General features: G+C 45.3%; 1 long non-coding RNA gene across 1 annotated transcript in view; it reads left to right on the top strand.

Annotated features, from left to right (window-relative positions):
• The window catches only part of LOC108636363, a 102120-nt gene that overhangs the window by 45246 nt on the left and 37976 nt on the right, over positions 1–18898 (top strand). The gene's annotated exons all lie outside the window — the stretch shown is intronic.

Genomic DNA, 18898 nt, shown 5'->3' with positions numbered 1-18898 from the left:
AGAAATGCAAATCAAAACCACAATGAGGTACCACTTCACACCAGTCAGAATGCCTGCGACCCAAAAATCTGCAAGCAATAAATGCTGGAGAGGGTGTGGAGAAAAGGGAACCCTCCTACACTGTTGGTGGGAATGCAAACTAGTACAGCCACTATGGAGAACAGTGTGGAGATTCCTTAAAAAACTGGAAATAGAACTGCCTTATGACCCAGCAATCCCACTGCTGGGCATACACACCGAGGAAACCAGAACTGAAAGAGACACATGTACCCCAATGTTCATCGCAGCACTGTTTATAATAGCCAGGACATGGAAACAACCTAGATGTCCATCAGCAGATGAATGGATAAGAAAGCTGTGGTACATATACACAATGGAGTATTACTCAGCCGTTAAAAAGAATTCATTTGAATCAGTTCTGATGAGATGGATGAAACTGGAGCCGATTATACAGAGTGAAGTAAGCCAGAAAGAAAAACACCAATACAGTATACTAACACATGTATATGGAATTTAGAAAGATGGCAATGACGACCCTGTATGCAAGACAGCAAAAAAGACACAGATGTGTATAATGGACTTTTGGACTCAGAGGGAGAGGGAGAGGGTGGGATGATTTGGGAGAATGGCATTGTAACAGGTATACTATCACGTAAGAATCGAATCGCCAGTCTATGTCCGACGCAGGATACAGCATGCTTGGGGCTGGTGCATGGTGATGACCCAGAGAGATGTTATGGGGAGGGAGGTGGGAGGGGGGTTTAAGTTTGGGAACGCATGTACACCCGTGGGGGAGGGAAAAAAAAAGTTGTATGTCATATAAAATAAAAAAATAAAAAATAAAAAGAAGCATGTCCTACTCTTGTTTTTGTTTCTATGTCTAATGGCCTAGACATAAAAACAACTTCCAATCCATGGAACAAGTTGATATGGAGTGAGAGGGGTGGCGTGACTCATTACAATTATACTAATAATGAGGAACAAGTAGAGAAAGAAAGGCCATAGAAAATGACAGTTTCATGGGTGAGACATTCTGTTTTCCTACATTTTATACTTGGTGAATGTGTGTGAGTAATCAACACACCCAGACTGTACTTACTATTTAGGTATGGCTTCAGTTTCAACAAAACCTAAATTTGAGGCCCTCAGCCCAGATTCTCTTTTCCTTTCCTGAGTACCAAGGACCCTGTTGGTGTTTTTGGCATTAGTAGCTTCAAGGTAGAGTTGAATGGGTTTATGTAAGTGACTTTGTGTTGAAAATGATACCTGAATTTTCCTTGCTCATCCTCAGCAGTGCCTCAAGCACTAAAGGTAAAGAAGTGTGCACTGGGTTTCAATCAGGTGTCTCAGATGGCTTTTCATACCTTCTGGGAGAAGGAACCTGAATTTGTGACCCTAATCCATGGTTGGTGCAGTAACTCTAGACTGCCCAGCAAGAAAGGGAAATTAACTGATTGGTTTATTGTTGTTGTTGTTTTTTCCCTATTCGCTTATTTACTTGCAAACAGTACCAGATACTGAAAATGTAAGAATGGAAAAAATTATGATTCCTGTCCCCTGAGAGCCACAGTCTTGTTGAGGAGACAAGCATAGAAATAACAACAGTCCAGGTTGGTAATTGCTGTTGTACAGGTAACATGTGATCTCAGAGGAAGGAACAGCTAACATGAGAGAGAGAAGCAAAGAACTGCTCTTGTTAAAGGATGAGTTGAGAGTTGGCCAGTCTGAATGGAGGGAAAAAGTGGATTCCAGACAGCGAGAACAGGAATTACAGAGGACTGTGCTGAGTGCAGAGAATGGTGAGTTTAGCATGAGTAGAGGTAGGGGACGTCCTGCGAGAGTGTCTGAAAAAATGACTAGAAAGGAAGTTGGAGACCAGCTGTGAAGGGACTTGTGTACTCTGCTAAGACGTGTGGACTTTATCACGTGGGAAGTGGGGAACTACTGAATGCTGTTAAACAAGGGAATAGGTTAAGCAGCTCTTTGCTTTATAAGGAGGTCACAGAGCAGAGTTGGGGTAGAGACAGTTTGTTCCAGGGTCCCACTTTCTTAGGACTTGGGATCTATTTCCTATCATGGTCCTCAGTTGAGGAATTCTTTCCTTCCTCTCTTTTTTCCTCTTTTTTTTCCACAAAAATGTGATGAGCACTTACCATAAAGCAGGCTCTTTTAGGTCCTGGGAAAATACAAATGAGTAAAAACCACTCTCTGTTCAAAGAAGCTTATAGTCTGGTTTAGTTATTTCCTGGTATTTACGGGTCCATTTCACTGCCATGGTGAAATGAGAAAAAACAAGGACAATGTAATGAGTCTTTAAATAAAGCTAAATATATTCAATATAAAACCTCTCCTCTTTAATGTGAGGTTATATTCATATTTTCACGCTTTCCTGAAAAGATGATATTAATAGTAGATAGTAGTTTTCTCCTTTAACTTTACTTATTTGGCAGAAAATCAGCCATATCTCAAAAATTGTGTGTGTGAGGGAAATCTGCTAGTTACAGGGAAGCCTGACGTGCTGCAATTCATGGGGTCGCAAAGAGTCGGACACGACTGAGCGACTGAACTGAACTGAAAGGTTAATTTTCTCATTCCAGTGGTGGGTCTAAGAAAAGGCCTTTTTTGGGAACATGGATTTATTAGTCATGACTGAGACAAAAGCAGGCTCTCTTGCTACTTCCCACCCTCAGTAGACTCAGAAATAGGGAAGGGGAGAGATCCTGGTCCCAAGAGAGTCAAGGTTCGTAGATGTCCTCTCTAGAGAGCAGCTGCTCCTCCTGACAGCACAGAGGGGATGGCCGATGTCCCAGGAGCCCACGGGCCCAGGAAGTTCTGGGTTCATCTCCTCTAGCCAGAGTGAGGGAGTGATGAGAAGGAGAAGGAAGGATAGCAACTCTACAGAGAGATCCAGCAAGTGTAACAGGAAAAGCTTGTGAAACAGTCTGCTCCGCAGTGAGCAGCCTCTGGGCTCTATCTTATGGGGTAATGGAATGTGGTCACCAGCTTTTATCAAAATTAAGTAGGCATTCAGGTGTTCCATGGTCAAGGCACAAATAACCCACCTACCAATCCTTTTAATCATATCACTTAGCCAGTCACACTCCTGTGATCAGCAAAGCATTAGCACCTAAACTCAGACTACTGCACTATAACAAGACTGCATCATCCTGCTTATAGCTTAGGGCTTATGGGTTTGAGCTAATTTAGGAATCAGTTTGGGGACCAAATGGAGAAAGTCTTGATGTGAGTTGGCTATTTGCTTAGTGAGTAGGATGCAATGCATTAGTAGAATCCAGAGGTTAGGGAGCCACTGGTCTTACTGAAGATTCAGACATATAAGCAATTATTTCAGTAGAGTGTAATAATTGCATGTACAAAGGCACAGAGAACTGTGATATAGGAGGAGCATGATAAGTTTAGTAGGAGTAGAGGAAAGGTATATTTGGTGGGAGTTTCTGAAAAGGGGACTAGAAATGGAGGGTGGAATGTGATTGTGAGGGGCCAGCCAGGATAGATTCTTAGGAAGCAGAGCTGAGCAGAGAGCTGTTGACCAAGGGATTAGGGAGGTGAGGGGTGGCTTTCCTAAGGAGCTGGCCCTTGGATGGGTCTCTTTCTAGACCTCTCTTTAAGTCTCTCTTCTCTTCTTCCTTTCCCCCTGCCCAACATTTTCATGCTAGGCCCAGAACATCCTCGCAGCCTGCTGCTCTAATTACTTCATTCCATTTTAATTCTGCTGAGTTAGGAGCCTCTGAACTCAAGAGGAAATTCACGCAAAATACCAGACAAATTGAATGTGCTGGCATTTCAGAAATACGGCTGACCCTATCTGCCCCTTCGTGTTCTCTTCTTCTAGCACTGCCTCAACCAGCAGCAGATTGAAAAATCAACAGTAGGATGTGCTGATGAGAAGAGGTGATGGCACTGATGAAGTAAGAACTGAGGGTTAACTGACCTACTGGAGTCATTACCTTTTATGGAAAGAGAGAAGGACAGGGTGAGGGCGTTCTGATAGGGGGCTTTCCCTAGACCCTTTTGTAAGCTTCTGGGGTCCATCTTTGCAGCTCTAAAACTTTGTGAGTGTTTGTGAGTTGTAATATTTCTTCTTCCTTAGTCATATTTGCAAATTGGGAGAGATACCCTTATTCTCATCTGTTTATTGATGGAGATGTATAGAATGACCTTTGAAAATGAAGGAATTTCAGTTTATAAATCAGCAGTTCTCAAATTTTTTTGCTCTCAGGATTTCTTTTCACTCTTAAAAATTTTTGAAGGCCTCCCAGAGCTTTTGTTTGTGGGTTATACCTATCAGTATTTACTGTACCAAAAACTAAAACTGAGAAGTTAAAATAATATTTATTAACCCATCTTAAGATAATGATAATAAGGCATTATATGTTAACTTAACTATTATATTTTGGTTAACATTAGAAGACACCTGGATTCTCAATTCTGCTTCTGTATTCAAATCAGTATCAATATTTTGTTTTGGTTGAAGTATATGAAAAAAATCTGGCCTCAAGAGGGTTGGAAAAGGTAGGAGTATTTTAGGTTTCAAATAATTGTGGATATTTTTCTTTGATATTACACCAAAACTCTACACATGTTAATTTCTTAAAGATCACTTGCAATGTGGAATCTGAAACTATCATTTTCTACTCCATTACATTAAAATCCATTCGTTTAACTTGTACTTTGAATAAATTTTGTAATGTCATGCATTGGTCATTTGGAAAATATAGATCCTCTGAATTGTATAGATCTTCCAAATGTTGATACATTTCATTTACAATATTTTAAAAATCACATTCATTGTATCACCATCAATCTCATCAGGGAAGTCTTTAAGCATTGGGTAGCCATCAAGTTCATGGTGGCAGATACAAGTGTCTCAAAATTCTAATTTTCACTTGAAAGCTTGAATTTTATCATTGGCAGCAAAAGCTGTCAGTTGTTTTCCTTGAAGTGACAGGCTAACTTTGTTCATTTTTGGGAAACTGTCTGCCAAACACTCAAATCTGAATAATCTTAGTTTGTCTTCTATAGTCATTCTAACAAGTAAAAATGATGTTCCATGAAAGAGGGTAATTCAGCTTGAAACTCAAAAAATTGCAAAAATGCTTTTCCTAGAGACAACTATTATATTTGAGATACAGCAGAAGTGCTTTATGTGTGCTTCCTATTTCCTCAGACAGAATATTAAAAAGATATACTCAAAGGTTGAGATTTAGTAAAAATTAATACTGTTTACAGTTATATCAAGTTCAGTCCTAAGTTAAAGTGATTTATTTATTTATTTTTTACTGCAATGAAGAATACGAAAACTGCTTGTACAGTTTAGTGCCACTGCAAAGTATAAGCTATTTTACCCACTATTGCATTTGCACCATCAGTGCAAATGTCAGCACGGAGAAAAATGAAAATAATGTCTTAATTTTGTTATCAAAATAGTTTTGACCTTAAGGACTTTTAGAGTCTTGGGAACCTCCCAGTGGAGGAAAACTACTGCCCTAAATGATGTGGCCAAGTTCCTCAGGGTTTGCCTCGAAGTCTCTTTTCTTCTCACGCTCTGCTCTCTCCTTAGGCAAACTCATCTACTGCCTTTGAACTACTTTTGAACAAAGGACCCACACATTTGTTATCCCTATCCCTGACTCCTTCCTGGAGCTGGAGACCCATGTATCTAGCTGTCAACTTAACATTGACACTTGGATGTTTTGAAGGCTCCTGAAGGGCAACCTCAGACTTTGCTTGTGGTCTTTTCCTCCCTTGTTTTCTTCCATCATGTTATCCAAGCTGGAATCCTTGTTCTCACACTCTTTCCACACTCTCCCTTCTCCACATCCACTCAATCACCGAGTCCTGAAATTTTACCTCCTAAATATCTTTTTAGTCCACAACTTCTCTCTATCACTACCACCACCACCACTACGGAAGTTAGAGGCACCGTTATCTCTTGCTTGGAATTACCACAGCAGTCCCCCTTCAATCCGTTCTCTTCATTGTAGCTAAGTGATCTTTTCAAAACCTATGTTTGATCCTGCCAAAACTCTGCTTAAACCCTTTAATGACCTCCCGTTGCTCTCAGGATGAAGGTCAAAATTTTTAATTCGATCTGACTGCCTAATCTATGTCAAGTTCTTCATTATATGCTCTCCTTAAACATTTTCTTTCTTTCATAATGCTCATCATGATTTGTACTTAAATATTCATGAGTGGGATTGTTTGGTTAGACTGTAAATTCCTTCCTTGATGAGACTGTAAGTTTCAGGAGAGCAGATATTTTATAAATATTTACTGAGTCAGTGATGGAATGAGACCTAAGACAATTCCTGTGAGCATAGATTAACCACTGAAAAATAAGTCATCTGCCCCAGGCCCCTGAGTTGGGGGAAGACCTATTTTTATTTTTATTGTCTCATACCATTTTGAAAAAAAAAAAATGCTGCCTTGTGTGAGGCTTTCCATCAAAGCATCCTCCTAAGTGTGGGGGCACATTAATCTTCCTTTTGACATAGAAGCCCTCTTTGCTCCCTATCACTCATGCTGCCAGTGGCTCTTGGAGAGGGTTAGCTGGCAATTCTGGCCCTTCAGGAATATAAAAGAGGACACATCTCTCTCTCCCACTAGGTGCTTGGCTAGGAGGCTCATTTCAGCAAAAGGGAATAAAATATATCAAGTGAAGGTGCCAAGAGGGAAACAAAAAGAGGATGAGTCATGATGTTTGTCCAGGGAGACTTCAATCTACTATAGAGGACAGAGCCCCATCTTGATTTCTTTTTTTTTTTCAGCTGAGCTCAGTATAGCACAGGAAATGGTCCTTCCTGCAGGAGGGAAGGGAAACAATGTTTATTAAGCACCTACTCTGTTAGTAAGCAACTACCAGACAGTTGTTCTCCAAATTAGTCTTTTTTTTTTTTTATCATGTATTTATTTATTTTTGGCTGCGCTGGGCCTTCATTGCTGTACAGGCTTTTCTCGAGTTGCAGCGAGCGGAGGCTATTCTCTAGTTGCAGTGTGCAGGCTTCTCATCATGGTGGCTTGTCTTTTTGAGAGCCGCAAGCTCTAGGGTGCTCAGGCTTCAGTAGTTGCAGCTCCCCGGCTCTAGAGCACAGGCTGAATAGTTGTGGCACTCGGGCCTAGTTGCACTGAGGCATGTGGGATCTTCCTGGGCCAAGGATCAATCCCATGGCTCCTGCACTGGCAGGCAAATTCTTTACCACTGAGCCACCAGGGAAGCCCCCTTTCATTTAGTCTTTACAACAATCCTGTGAAGTAGTGATTTTTCCCATTTGTTTAGATGAGAAAAACTGAGGGCCAGAGAGGTAAAATAACTTGCATAAGTAACATAGTTAGAGTATATATATTAGGTCTGTTTATCTACCCACTCCACATCCCCCTTTGTGACTCTGTACTGGTCAAAACTTGGCTGCAGGCAATGTTATATACGATATGACACCTCTCACCCCAACTTCTTAAACTACCATTTACCCACCTCCATCTTCCTCTGCTCTTAGGTGATTGAACCAGAGGGAGATTCTGACCCAAGGTCAGTCAGTTCATGGGCTATCCAGTCACCTCTAATTTATGGCCCCATGGAGAAAAGGTAATTTGAGCCAATTTGATTCCTTCTATCTATCTATCCCTTTACTTTAGGTTCAGTTCAGTTCAGTCGCTCAGTCATGTCCCACTCTTTTCAACCCCATGCATCGCAGCACGCCAGGCCTCCCTGTCCATCACCAGCTCCCGGAGTTCACTCAGACTCATGTTCATCAAATCAGTAATGCCATCCAACCATCTCATCCTCTGTCGTCCCCTTCTCCTCCTGCCCCCAATCTCTCCCAGCATCAGGGTCTTTTCCAATGAGTCAACACTTCACGTGAGGTGGCCAAAGTACTGGAGTTTCAGCTTTAGCATCATTCCTTCCAAAGAAATCCCAGGGCTGATCTCCAGAATGGACTGGTTGGATCTCCTTGCAGTCCAAGGGACTCTCAAGAGTCTTCTCCAACACCACAGTTCAAAAGCATCAGTTCTTCAAGCTCAGCTTTCTTCACAGTCCAACTCTCACATCCATACATAACCAGTGGAAAAACCATAGCCTTGTCTAGATGGAACTTTGTTGGCAAAGTAATGTCTCTGCTTTTGAATATGCTATCTAGGTTGGTCATAACTTTTCTTCCAAGGAGTAAGCGTCTTTTAATTTCATGGCTGCAGTCACCATTTGCAGTGATTTTGGAGCCCCAGAAAATAAAGTCTGACACTGTTTCCACTGTTTCCCCATCTATTTCCCATGAAGTGATGGACCGGATGCCATGATCTTTGTTTTCTGAATGTTGAGCTTTAATCTAACTTTTTCACTCTCCACTTTCACTTTCATCCAGAGGCTTTTTAGTTCCTCTTCACTTTCTGCCATAAGGGTGGTGTCATCTGCATATCTGAGGTGATTGACATTTCTCCCAGCAATCTTGATTCCAGCTTGTGCTTCTTCCAGCCCAGCCTTTCTCATGATGTACTCTGCATAAAAGTTAAATAAGCAGAGTGACGATATACAGCTTTGACGTACTCTTTTTCCTATTTGGAACCAGTCTGTTGTTCCGTGTCTGGTTCTAACTGTTGCTTCCTGACCTGCATATAGGTTTCTCAAGAGGCAAGTCAGGTGGTCTGGTATTCCCATCTCTTTCAGAATTTTCCAGTTTATTGTGATCCACACAGTCAAAGGCTTTGGCATAGTCAGGAAAGCAGAAATAGGTATTTTTCTGGAACTCTTTTGCTTTTTCAAAGATCCAGCCTCAACCTAAAGTAAAGAGTTTTCAGCAGCAATCAGATCCTACAAGAGAAGCATATTTGCCCAGTGGAGCTGAATCACATTAGGGGCCAATGGAGCCTGACACGACAGAGCCATGACTTCCAGTTGCTGAGGAGCCTTAGATTTAAATTCCTTCCCAGCTCCAGTGACTGCCCCTGGAGGTCCTGAGAGGCCCAAACTTCTCTGCTTGAGTTGAGTTAAGGGATCTCTTTTCCCGTGAGTTGGACTCAGGGTTGCAGAGTAGCAGAGTCAGAATCTGAACCCAAGTTCATCTGACTGCACACCTTGACTCCTTTCATTTTTCCACACTGCAAAGGGGGAGTCCCTGAGCAGTGTCAAGGCCCAGCACCCTGGAAGTGAACACAGTCAAGTTTGGAGAGTGGTACCAAGTTAAATTAAGATCATGGCATCTGGTCCCATCACTTCATGGGAAATAGATGGGGAAACAGTGGAAACAGTGTTAGACTTTTTTGGGGGGCGCTCCAAAATCACTGCAGATGGTGATTGCAGCCATGAAATTAAAAGACACTTACTCCTTGGAAGAAAAGTTATGACCAACCTAGATAGCATATTGAAAAGCAGAGACATTACTTTGCCAACAAAGGTCCGTCTAGTCAAGGCTATGGTTTTTCCAGTGGTCATGTATGGATGTGAGAGTTGGACTATAAAGAAAGCTAAGTCCCGAAGAATTGATGCTTTTGAACTGTGGTGTTGGAGAAGACTCTTGGGAGTCCCTTGGACTGCAAGGAGATCCAACCAGTCCATTCTAAAGGAGATTAGTCCTGGGTTTTCATTGGAAGGAATGATGCTGAAGCTGAAACTCCAATCCTTTGGCCACCTGATGCAAAGAGCTGACTCATTGTAAAAGACCCTGGTGCTGGGAGGGATTGGGGGCAGGAGGAGAAGGGGACAAAAGGGGATGAGATGGCTGGATGACATCACCGACTCGATGGACATGAATTTGAGTGAACTCCGGGAGCTGGTGATGGACAGGGAGGCTTTGCATGCTGCGGTGCATGGGATCACAAAGAATCGGACACAACTGAGTGGCTGAACTGAACTGAACCAAGTTAAAGAAGGATGTCTGAGGAACCCTTTCCTGCTGAGTCCTGTTAGGTGGTCAAAAGACATTTGACCTTATAATGGCTGACCTTGCTTTGGGAAATACAAACCATGCTGGCTAGAAGCCCTTCCATTGCATTACAGTTGAGTGTACATCATGTGTGAAGTGACTAGTCATCAGTGATGTCTGTTCGTGATACCCTTCCCATAAAGGCCCTAGACCCTAGACTGGTCAGAGGGAGGAACTACAAAGCACCAGCGCTCAGTCGCTCACGTGTGTCTGACTCTCTGTGATCCCACAGACTGTGGCCCGCCAGGCTCCTCTGTCTATGGGATTTCCCAGGCAAGAATACTAGAGTGGGTTGCCATTTCCTTCTCCAGGGGACCTTACTGACTCAGGGATCAAACCCACCTCTCTAGAATTGGCCGGCAGATCCTTTCCCACTAAGTCACTGGTGAGCCCTGGAACTGGGTAGATGGGGATTCGAACCCTCTCCCTGCCTGTCTGCCCCTGAGCAGGGTAACACTGTCTTCTCACTGTTTCCTATTATTGTATCCTTATTGGTAGAAAGTGGAGAAAATTCCTACCTCACAATAAGGATTATAGGAGATAAATATGCAACACCCTACACTGAGGGAGTTAGTGTTTGATGGATACCGAGTCTGAGTTGGGTAGGATGAAACTGCTCCGGTGAGTGATGGTCGTGATGGTTGCACACCAGTGTGAATGTACTTAATGCCACAGAACTGTACATTTAAAAATGGTTTAGATGGTAAAATTTTATGTTATGTATATTTTACATTAAAAAAAAAAGGGTTTTAAATTGGTCTTCCATTTGCAAGTGCTTTGTAGGTGCTGGTTTCTGTTTTTATCCCCTGTGGCAGAAGCCAAGGTCCAGTCAGTCCCAATATTCTTAACCCAAGGCAACCCTCTGACCTCTCCTCCAAGACCCTGAGGCACAGGGCCCAGCCTAGCCCCTGCCCTAGAGAGCTGGAGGCCCATTAGGGCAATGAAGTAAAGTCCTTAGACCTGGGAGGTCAGGGCAGTACTCTGAACTGAGCACTTTCCAGGTCAAGAGGGCAACGCTTGAAGCTGCGGGGGCAGAGAAGAGCTAGGTTTGAGTTTTGACCAGGCCTAGCCTCAAGATGCCACAGGACAGTGTGCAAGGCTCTGACTGCCGAGACAGGAGCCCTAGAGAGAATCCTCAGCAGGGAAGAGTGGGTGGATGAGCTGCATCTCTGCTGGAAATTCAGAGCTCTTCTGGGTGGGCGCTTTTCTCTCTGGTTGTCAGTGTTCTCATCACACCACTAGCGGTGCTCCTTATGAGGTGCTCCTTATGAACCATGTGAAAGGGCCTGGTTGCCCTCACCCTTTCCTCACAGGAACCTCTCTGCCTCCCCCGAAGGTGTGCCTGTGTTAATATGATAATGCTGTGACAATGGCCAGGAAATGACCTCAGCTAACTGATTAGGCCCTCTGGAATGGCATCTGAGACACTGCTTTCATTTTCCCTGGTGAGGAGGCAGCCAGGGCCCAGGGCTGGAGCACAGACACTGGCCGGGAAGTTGCATCCGGGAAAGCACTGAGGGGGAAAATTGGAAGTATCAGAATTTCCCAGGTCGCTGTTCCATAGGGGTCAAACATCGTTAGCGGCAGCACTAATTATGATCCAGGAGTGTCAGGCCTGGCTGCCAAGCCTGCCCAGGTAGTCCTTGAGAGCCGCCTTGGGAGCCAGCAGGGCAGAGGAGCTGCAGGGATGCCTGGGAAGAGAGAAGCTGGGAGAGGAGAGATAGCAGGGTCATTCAGACACGTGGGTAAGGGGAGCTGGATAAGATTCAGTTGCTGAGTGCCCTCCTGTCCTTCAGAATGCTTGGGACTGTGATGGGAAGGGTGGAATTTAGGCTGCTAGAATGATTTCTACCAGCTGGGAATTCAGAATTGTCTCCACTTCCTCCCTCCTCATTCTCTCGTGTCGTCAGTGCCCCACTGAAAATTCTCTTCTTGTCAGTGTCACTGGTGGCTTCTCATTTCAGCAGGATCCCTTAGTCCTCCTCTTACTCATCCTAGCAGCAGCATTTGACATGTATGTTCACTCTTTTCTTTTTAAGACATCCTCTTCATTTGGCTTCCCAGACGCTCCTCTCTCAGTTCTCCTCCTACCTCCTCAGTGTCCGGTGCTGTCTCCTCATCTCCCCTACCTCTGATGCCCTAGGACTGTCATCATGGCTTTGTTCTTCTTTCTCCACCCTCCCTAGATAATCCCATCTATATCAGGATGTTAAAATCACCTATATGTTAATAAGTCTGAAATGGCTATCTTCAGGCCCTGCATCTCCCGCTTGAATATTATACTCATATCCAGCTGCTACTTGACATCTCCATGTGAATGTCAATGATAGTCCACTCAGACTCACTGGTACCCTAGTCTTCTCCATGGCAATAAATGCAACTCGGGTTCTATCAGTTTCCAAACTTTGGAGTCATTCCTGGATTTTTTCTTTTTTTATGTCTCCTTATCTAATTCCTTGAAAAATATTGTCAGTTCTTCAACATATAACTTCCATCCTGTTGCCTAAGATAGATGCTCCAGCTGCCACTGTCATGTTCATGAGATTCCAACTGATGGAAAGGGGAGAAGGAAGTAGATAGCAGACCCCTTCCTGTAAGAACATGACCTGAAAGTTGCATATATCCCTCTACTCACATCCCATCAGCCAGCATTTTGTCACAAGGCTACATTTCACTGCAAGGGAGCTTGGGAAATGTAGTTCTTTTTCTGAGTAGCCTTGTGCCCAGCTAAAATGTGACAGGAGAGACTGAATTTGTGGGGGACATGAGTGAGCTCTGTCATAGTTCCTGAGTGGTTTTCTTGCTTCTGCTCTACCTCCTACAGGTTGTTGTCAACACAGAAGCTGGAGTAGTCCATTAAAATCAGAACATTTCACTCTGTGCAGAACTTGCTAATCACTTCTCTCTCACTAGGCATGAAATCTACAATCCTTATAATCTACAGGGTCTTACGTAATTTGTGCACCATTCTCTCTCTTGCCTCATCTCCTACCTCTCTCCCATTGTTCATTCCACTCCAGGCTGGGTTCCTTGCAGAATGCCCCCACTGCAGGGCTTTTGCATTGCTCTTCCCTCTGCCTGGAATGCTCTCCCCTCACATAGCTGCATGTCTAGCTCCTCTTCCTTTAGGTGTTTGCGCAAATGCTAGCTCCTCAGAATGGCTCTTCTTGACCCCTATTCCCACTGTCTGTAGCCCTCTTACCTACCTTGTTGTTGTTGTTGTTTTCAAGACAGTGAATGCCACCTGAAATGCATGTTTTTTTCCCCCACTAGGCCTTAAGATCCAGAGAAGGCAATGGCACCCCACTCCAGTACTCTTGCCCGGAAAATCCCATGGACAGAGGAGCCTGGAAGGCTGCATGCAGTCCATGGGGTCGCTGAGGGTCGGACACGACTGAGCGACTTCACTTTCACTTTTCACTTTCTTGCATTGGAGAAGGAAATGGCAACCCACTCCAGTGTTCTTGCCTGGAGAATCCCAGGGACGGGGAGCCTGGTGAGCTGCTGTCTGTGGGGTCGCACAGAGTCGGACACGACTGAAGTGACTTAGCAGGCCTTAGGATCTACATTCCACATATAGCAGGTGTGCTGTGAACATTATTCTTGTTGAATAAATGAATGAAGATGGCTGTGCCTGGTATCAAAGGTGACAGGATGCTGTTTCTTTCCTAATCCTTTCAGGGGGAACTAATTTCTTGATCACTGTCATAGTTCCAGTTTGGAAACAGACTAGTTCGTTTCTTGTTCCTGGGCACTCTCTTCAGTTCAATTGATCAAATATTCATTAGGCAGCTAGTGTGTTAGGCATTTAGTATGGTGGATATAAAAGAAGAAGAAGCTATAGATCAGTATTGGCCCTCGGGAAATTTACAGGTTGGCTAGGAACTGAGATTTTGTCTTTTTTGCTTTGCAAGTGTGGCCATTCAGGTCCAGTATAAAAGGTCAGGAAAAGAGGAAAACCACTCTTTTCTTTTATGGCAGCGTTGTGAACTGGTTGTGGCCTGGGCTGTGGGAGAGGGACAGGTATAAAGAAAACCTGCCCCATTATAGATTATAGGTTTAGGTCATGACGGGCTTCACTTTCTTACTCCCTATGGAGTAGGGCCTCACTCACTGGTGGTCTGCTTAAGAAACAGTTTGAATTAGTTCTTGTTCAGTGGATGAAGGGAAATAACATGAGATGCAGCAGGTAGCCAGAGGGCTAGGGAGATGGAGAGGAGGGATGTGAATCTCAGGGGGGCCCAGGGGAAAGGTTGTTCAGAAAAACTGAGCAGGAGATAAATTACCTGAAAGGGTTGTTCCATTATCCTTTCCTGTTCTGGGCAAAATGCGAAAGGTCAGAGTTGATTATTTTCCCCAGACGGCTCTGTGCAGAGCCTCTTAGACACTGCTCTGACATTTGCAGTCCGAGAAGATCAAAGGACTCCTCTGAGGCCTACCTTTGGAAGTCAACGTTGGGAAAGTTCCTATTTTTTTTTTTCCTTTGGATGAGGCTGCCTGTTGCATCCCTCCCTAATTCTCCCTTCTTTTGACATTCCCCTTCGGCCTGAGAGGCAGAGCCAAGAGCAGTGGCTCATGAACTTAAAACAAACATTAGAGCTACCTGGAGGGTTTGTTAAAATAAGATTGCTGTTGTCACACCCAGAATTTACCAGTTCAATAGGTCTGGGTTAGGGCCTGAGAATTTTCATTCATAGCAATGTCCAAGCTGCTGCTGGTCCTAGTCACAGTGGGAGAACTGCTGGCCTGAAGCAACTAATTTGGGTGTAAAGGTGTCCCATCCATGACCTTCCATTTTAGTCCTTTCCCCCAATTCCCCAGCTACTGGGAAATGGGCCTTGAGTTATCCCAAGACTAATGTAAATTAGATGTCAAGGGGGACTGCCCTGGTGGTCCAGTGGCTAAGACTCTGTGTTCCCAATGCAGGGAACAACATTCTATCCTTGATAAGGGAACTAGATCCCACATGGTGCAACAAAGAGTTTGCATCTGCAACTGAAAATGCCACAATGAAGATAAAAGATCCTGCATGCCACAGCTAAGACCCAGTGCAGCCAAATAAATTAAAAATTATTTAAATAAAATAAGTTAGATGTCAAGAATTTCCTGATTATCAGGGTTATTGGCCAAGGCAGCCCCAGGAATCACCCTCCCTGTGAATCTTCAGCAATCTCTTCTACTCTCATTTGTCTGGGTGAGTTCAGATCTATTCCCACCATCCCCCACCCCATTCATGGAGGTGAGGATAAGTAAGCCCTCCTCAGTCAGGGAATCCCTGGATCTTAGAGTTGCAGAAACTGTTGTAGGTAGAAGATGGGAGAACAATAGATGCAGAGTAAGCTGAGAAGGCAATGGCACCCCACTCCAGTGTTCTTGCCTGGAGAATCCCAGGGACAGGGGAGCCTGGTGGGCTGCCGTCTGTGAGGTCGCAGAGTCGGACACGACTGAAGTGACTTAGCAGCAGCAGCAAGCTGAGGAAACCGACCCCTCCTAGATTTCTAGTTCTTTGGGATTAAAATATTTGTTTCTTCCTGGACTCTGCTCAGCCCAGGACTGGGAAACCATTTATGCTTAATGTCCCCAACCCATTAGCAGCCCAGCATGGGGCTCTGCTAATCAGGCTCCTTAATGGCTGCTCCGTGAAGAGTGAGGTTGTAAGTGTCTGCATCGGCTTCCCAGCCTTAGCTAGAGAGAAGCATCTAGACAAAGATCAGGGCCTAGATAGGCTCAGAGGTGTCCTGAGAATGATTCATGTTAGTGTAGGAGGCCCATCTTATTCACGGTAACTTGTCTTCCCACCTCCATTATACTTCCATTTTAGTAGAGATGCCGGATTAGGCCCCTTGGTCACTTTAGCTGAAATAAGAAGATACCTCCCCCCGCCTTCTCTCCTACATTAGAAGACGATGAGCTTCTTTGGGAACATATTGCTGTATCAGTGGCCCTCATGCAACAACTGAGCGATTGACCATGCACGCACACATTTAAGGGTAATAGATAATATTCTCAGAGAAGAGGTCATGCCTTGAATCCAGTCTCAGAGTTGCAATATTTGTATCTTGCTCCACTTAACGTCTCTTGATGCATTTGGTCTCACTAGATAATTCAAACTACTGGCAGTTCCACAAGACCCTGGGAGGAAAAGTTGTTCTCCCCACTACTCCCTTCAATGAGATACTTGAAAGAATAGTTGAGTTTCTACCTATTAAGAGGCATGGAGGGAGCCAACAAGTGCCAGTGACTGGTTCCTACTTGCTCTTCCCTCATTTCTGGGAACTCCAGGGCCTGGGACAGGTTGAGCACCTTTAAGGGGGATCCCAACACTCAGTCTCTGCAGCCAGTCAGGATCACAGGGCTATATAATGCTGACTTTTCCCAGACAAGGAAAACCTGTATATTTCAAGCCACCAATAAGCCAGCCCATTGGCCAAGACTTTGGGGGCCTCCTCTTTCCTGCATTTTGTATCCTGGCCCCTCGGCCTCAGGTCTGAGACATGGGAAACCCTGTCCAATCTGCTGGAACAGACCATCACAAGCTGCTCCTATTGTGGTCTGGGCTGCCAGCTCCCCAGCCTGCTGCTGCTGGAAGGAGGCTGCGATGTCAGTAATAAGTCCACAACCTCCCTCCACATGCCAGCCCTTTGTGGGGGAGGGGAGCCCATTTGGAAAGAATCACATCTGAAGCAGGCAGTTTGGAGGGAGGTTGGGAGAATGGAGGAAAGGAAAACTGCTCAGGTTGCCAATTGGGCACAGCCATGTTTTAGCCTGGCCACATTGTGCCCACATTTTTCCTGTAGCCCAGCCTTCCCACGTGGCCCGTTTAGGCCCATCTGCCCACTTCTCATTCTCTCTGCCACTCCTGGGCCCTGGAGAAATGCCAGCATTTCCCTTCTCTGTCCCTTCTGCCTTCTGGGCCCCACCTGGCCCACCCCCAAGCATACAAACATCCAGCTGGAGACTGGCTTAGAGGCAGGCAGTGTAAGCAGGGCAGGGGCTAGAACTGTAGTTTTGAGCTGATGATACCATGTTCCAGAGCCAAGGATAGGTGGACGTACTTAGCAGCTGAAATGTTACCTGTTTCCTGGTCTCCTAAACTACCAGGATGTAATCTCCCTGAAGAGAAGACCAGTGCTGGACTCAGATCTATCCCTTTTCTAGCTGGTAGCTTTGGGCAGGTCAACTCCTGAGTCTCTACTTCCTCAACTGTAAAATGAGGGGATTAAATAGGGAAATTTGAGAAGAAATGGGTAAACTGGGAACCGCAGTACAGAGCTTATCTGTCTTCTATCTTACCTGTTATCCTTCTTGTGCCCTGCCCTTCTGGGTCCCCCGAATGCTGATCACACAGGGAACGGTGCTCTCTTGCTCTCTTGTCTGCCTAAGGGGTCAAGATGCTCTGAGGAGCACCCCAGCCCTGTCCAGGAACAGCCAGACCTCTGAAAGCCCCGAGGAAGGGGTGCATAGACCCACGTCTGTGTTGTTTTTCCAAGAATCCAAGGGAGTGGAATGACTTGAAGATAGCTGAGGTCACAGGAGACACTGTGGGATGCCGGTGTGGGGTCTCATTTCCTTCACTTTGCTCCAGAAGTCTCCAGAGTATGGATGTGCTGGGTTTTTCTCCTGTCTGGCCCTGGCCAGGTTGGAGGAGGAATCCCCACTGAATATTGATGTCAGACTTGCCGTCCCCTCCCCCAGCCTCATCTTTGGTGATTTAAAGAAATTATTTGGACACAGGAGTTAATGGAAGTAGGTTGCTAGCGTGTGGGCGAATTCATCACTGTCTTCCTGCATTCTAAGAGCAGATCTGTCTTTCAGGGTGAGATATCCTAGAGTGACTTTCAAAAGTCTGAGAAATATAGGCTCTCTTGGAAGGGCAGAATTGTGGACAACTTGGGCAGGGATTTCAGGGAGCTGGTATGACTGCAAAGTGGCTGTAAGGACTGACTGGGAGGACTTTCCCTTTTGTTTCTTTACTTATGGGAGAAGGGAGGCAGAGGGTATTGGCATTGCTGAGAATGTTGCTGCCCCAGACCTATCCCCGCCCACCCCTAAGTGGGCTGTTCCTTGCAGTCCACTGCTCTGGGTGAGGAGGACTTCCTGCAGCTGTTGGTGGCAGTGATGAAACAGGTGGAGGGGAGGGGAGGTAAAAGGAGGGTGTTTGATGGAGGTCATGCTCTGGAGGGAATGGGATTGCTTTCCTTCTTTGCATCCCCTCATTTGACCAGCTCAGCACTTCCTGGAGGTGGCATTCAGGCAGGGAGCTGTTTTGAAATCACAAAGACCTAGTGCTGGAAGGCTTGGAGGCTGGGAGGTGGGCTGTGAAAGGGAACGTAATTATGCAGGTAGGGGCAGAACTCTCTGGCCAGGAAAGAACTGCTTCCCTCTCCAGCCCCACATCCAGCTAGGCCTTTCCCACAGTCTAAGCACCCATGAATTTGCCTGCAATTCGGGAGACCTGGGTTTGATCCCTGGATTGGGTAGATCCCTTGGAAGAGGGCATGGCAACCCACTCCAGTATTCTTGCCTGGAGAATCCCCATGGACAGAGGAGCCTGGCGGGCTACAGTCCATGGGGAAGCAAAGAGCTGGGCACGACTGAGCAACTAAGCACAGCACAGGATGTACATGTTCATGCATGCTCACACACCGTTTAGTGAGAGTGCAGAGGTGTACCTGTGAACCATTTAGGGGGAAAAGGACTAGAGGCAGTCCTGAGGTTTGTTCTCTACCTCTCCAGCCAGTCAGAAGGTTTCTCTCAGACATTCACTTGGGTCTTAGCTGGTCATCTCTCCACCCCTTATTTTGCTCCTTCTTCTTCTCTGGGTTTCTCTGTGTCCTGTCTCCCCGCACCCACATGCACACACCACCCCCCTCTGGCTTCCCTCTCTGTCTCTGATCTTGAAAACAGGAAGTGTTGGAAGAAGACCCTCCCTCCTAGCTGTCCCTATTTAGCATGCAGCAAGA

This window comes from Capra hircus, chromosome 7 (assembly GCF_001704415.2).
Source record: "Capra hircus breed San Clemente chromosome 7, ASM170441v1, whole genome shotgun sequence".
NCBI lineage: Eukaryota > Metazoa > Chordata > Mammalia > Artiodactyla > Bovidae > Capra > Capra hircus.
Note: the sequence above shows the minus strand (reverse complement) of the source record. Positions and strands in the feature narration are given on the sequence as shown.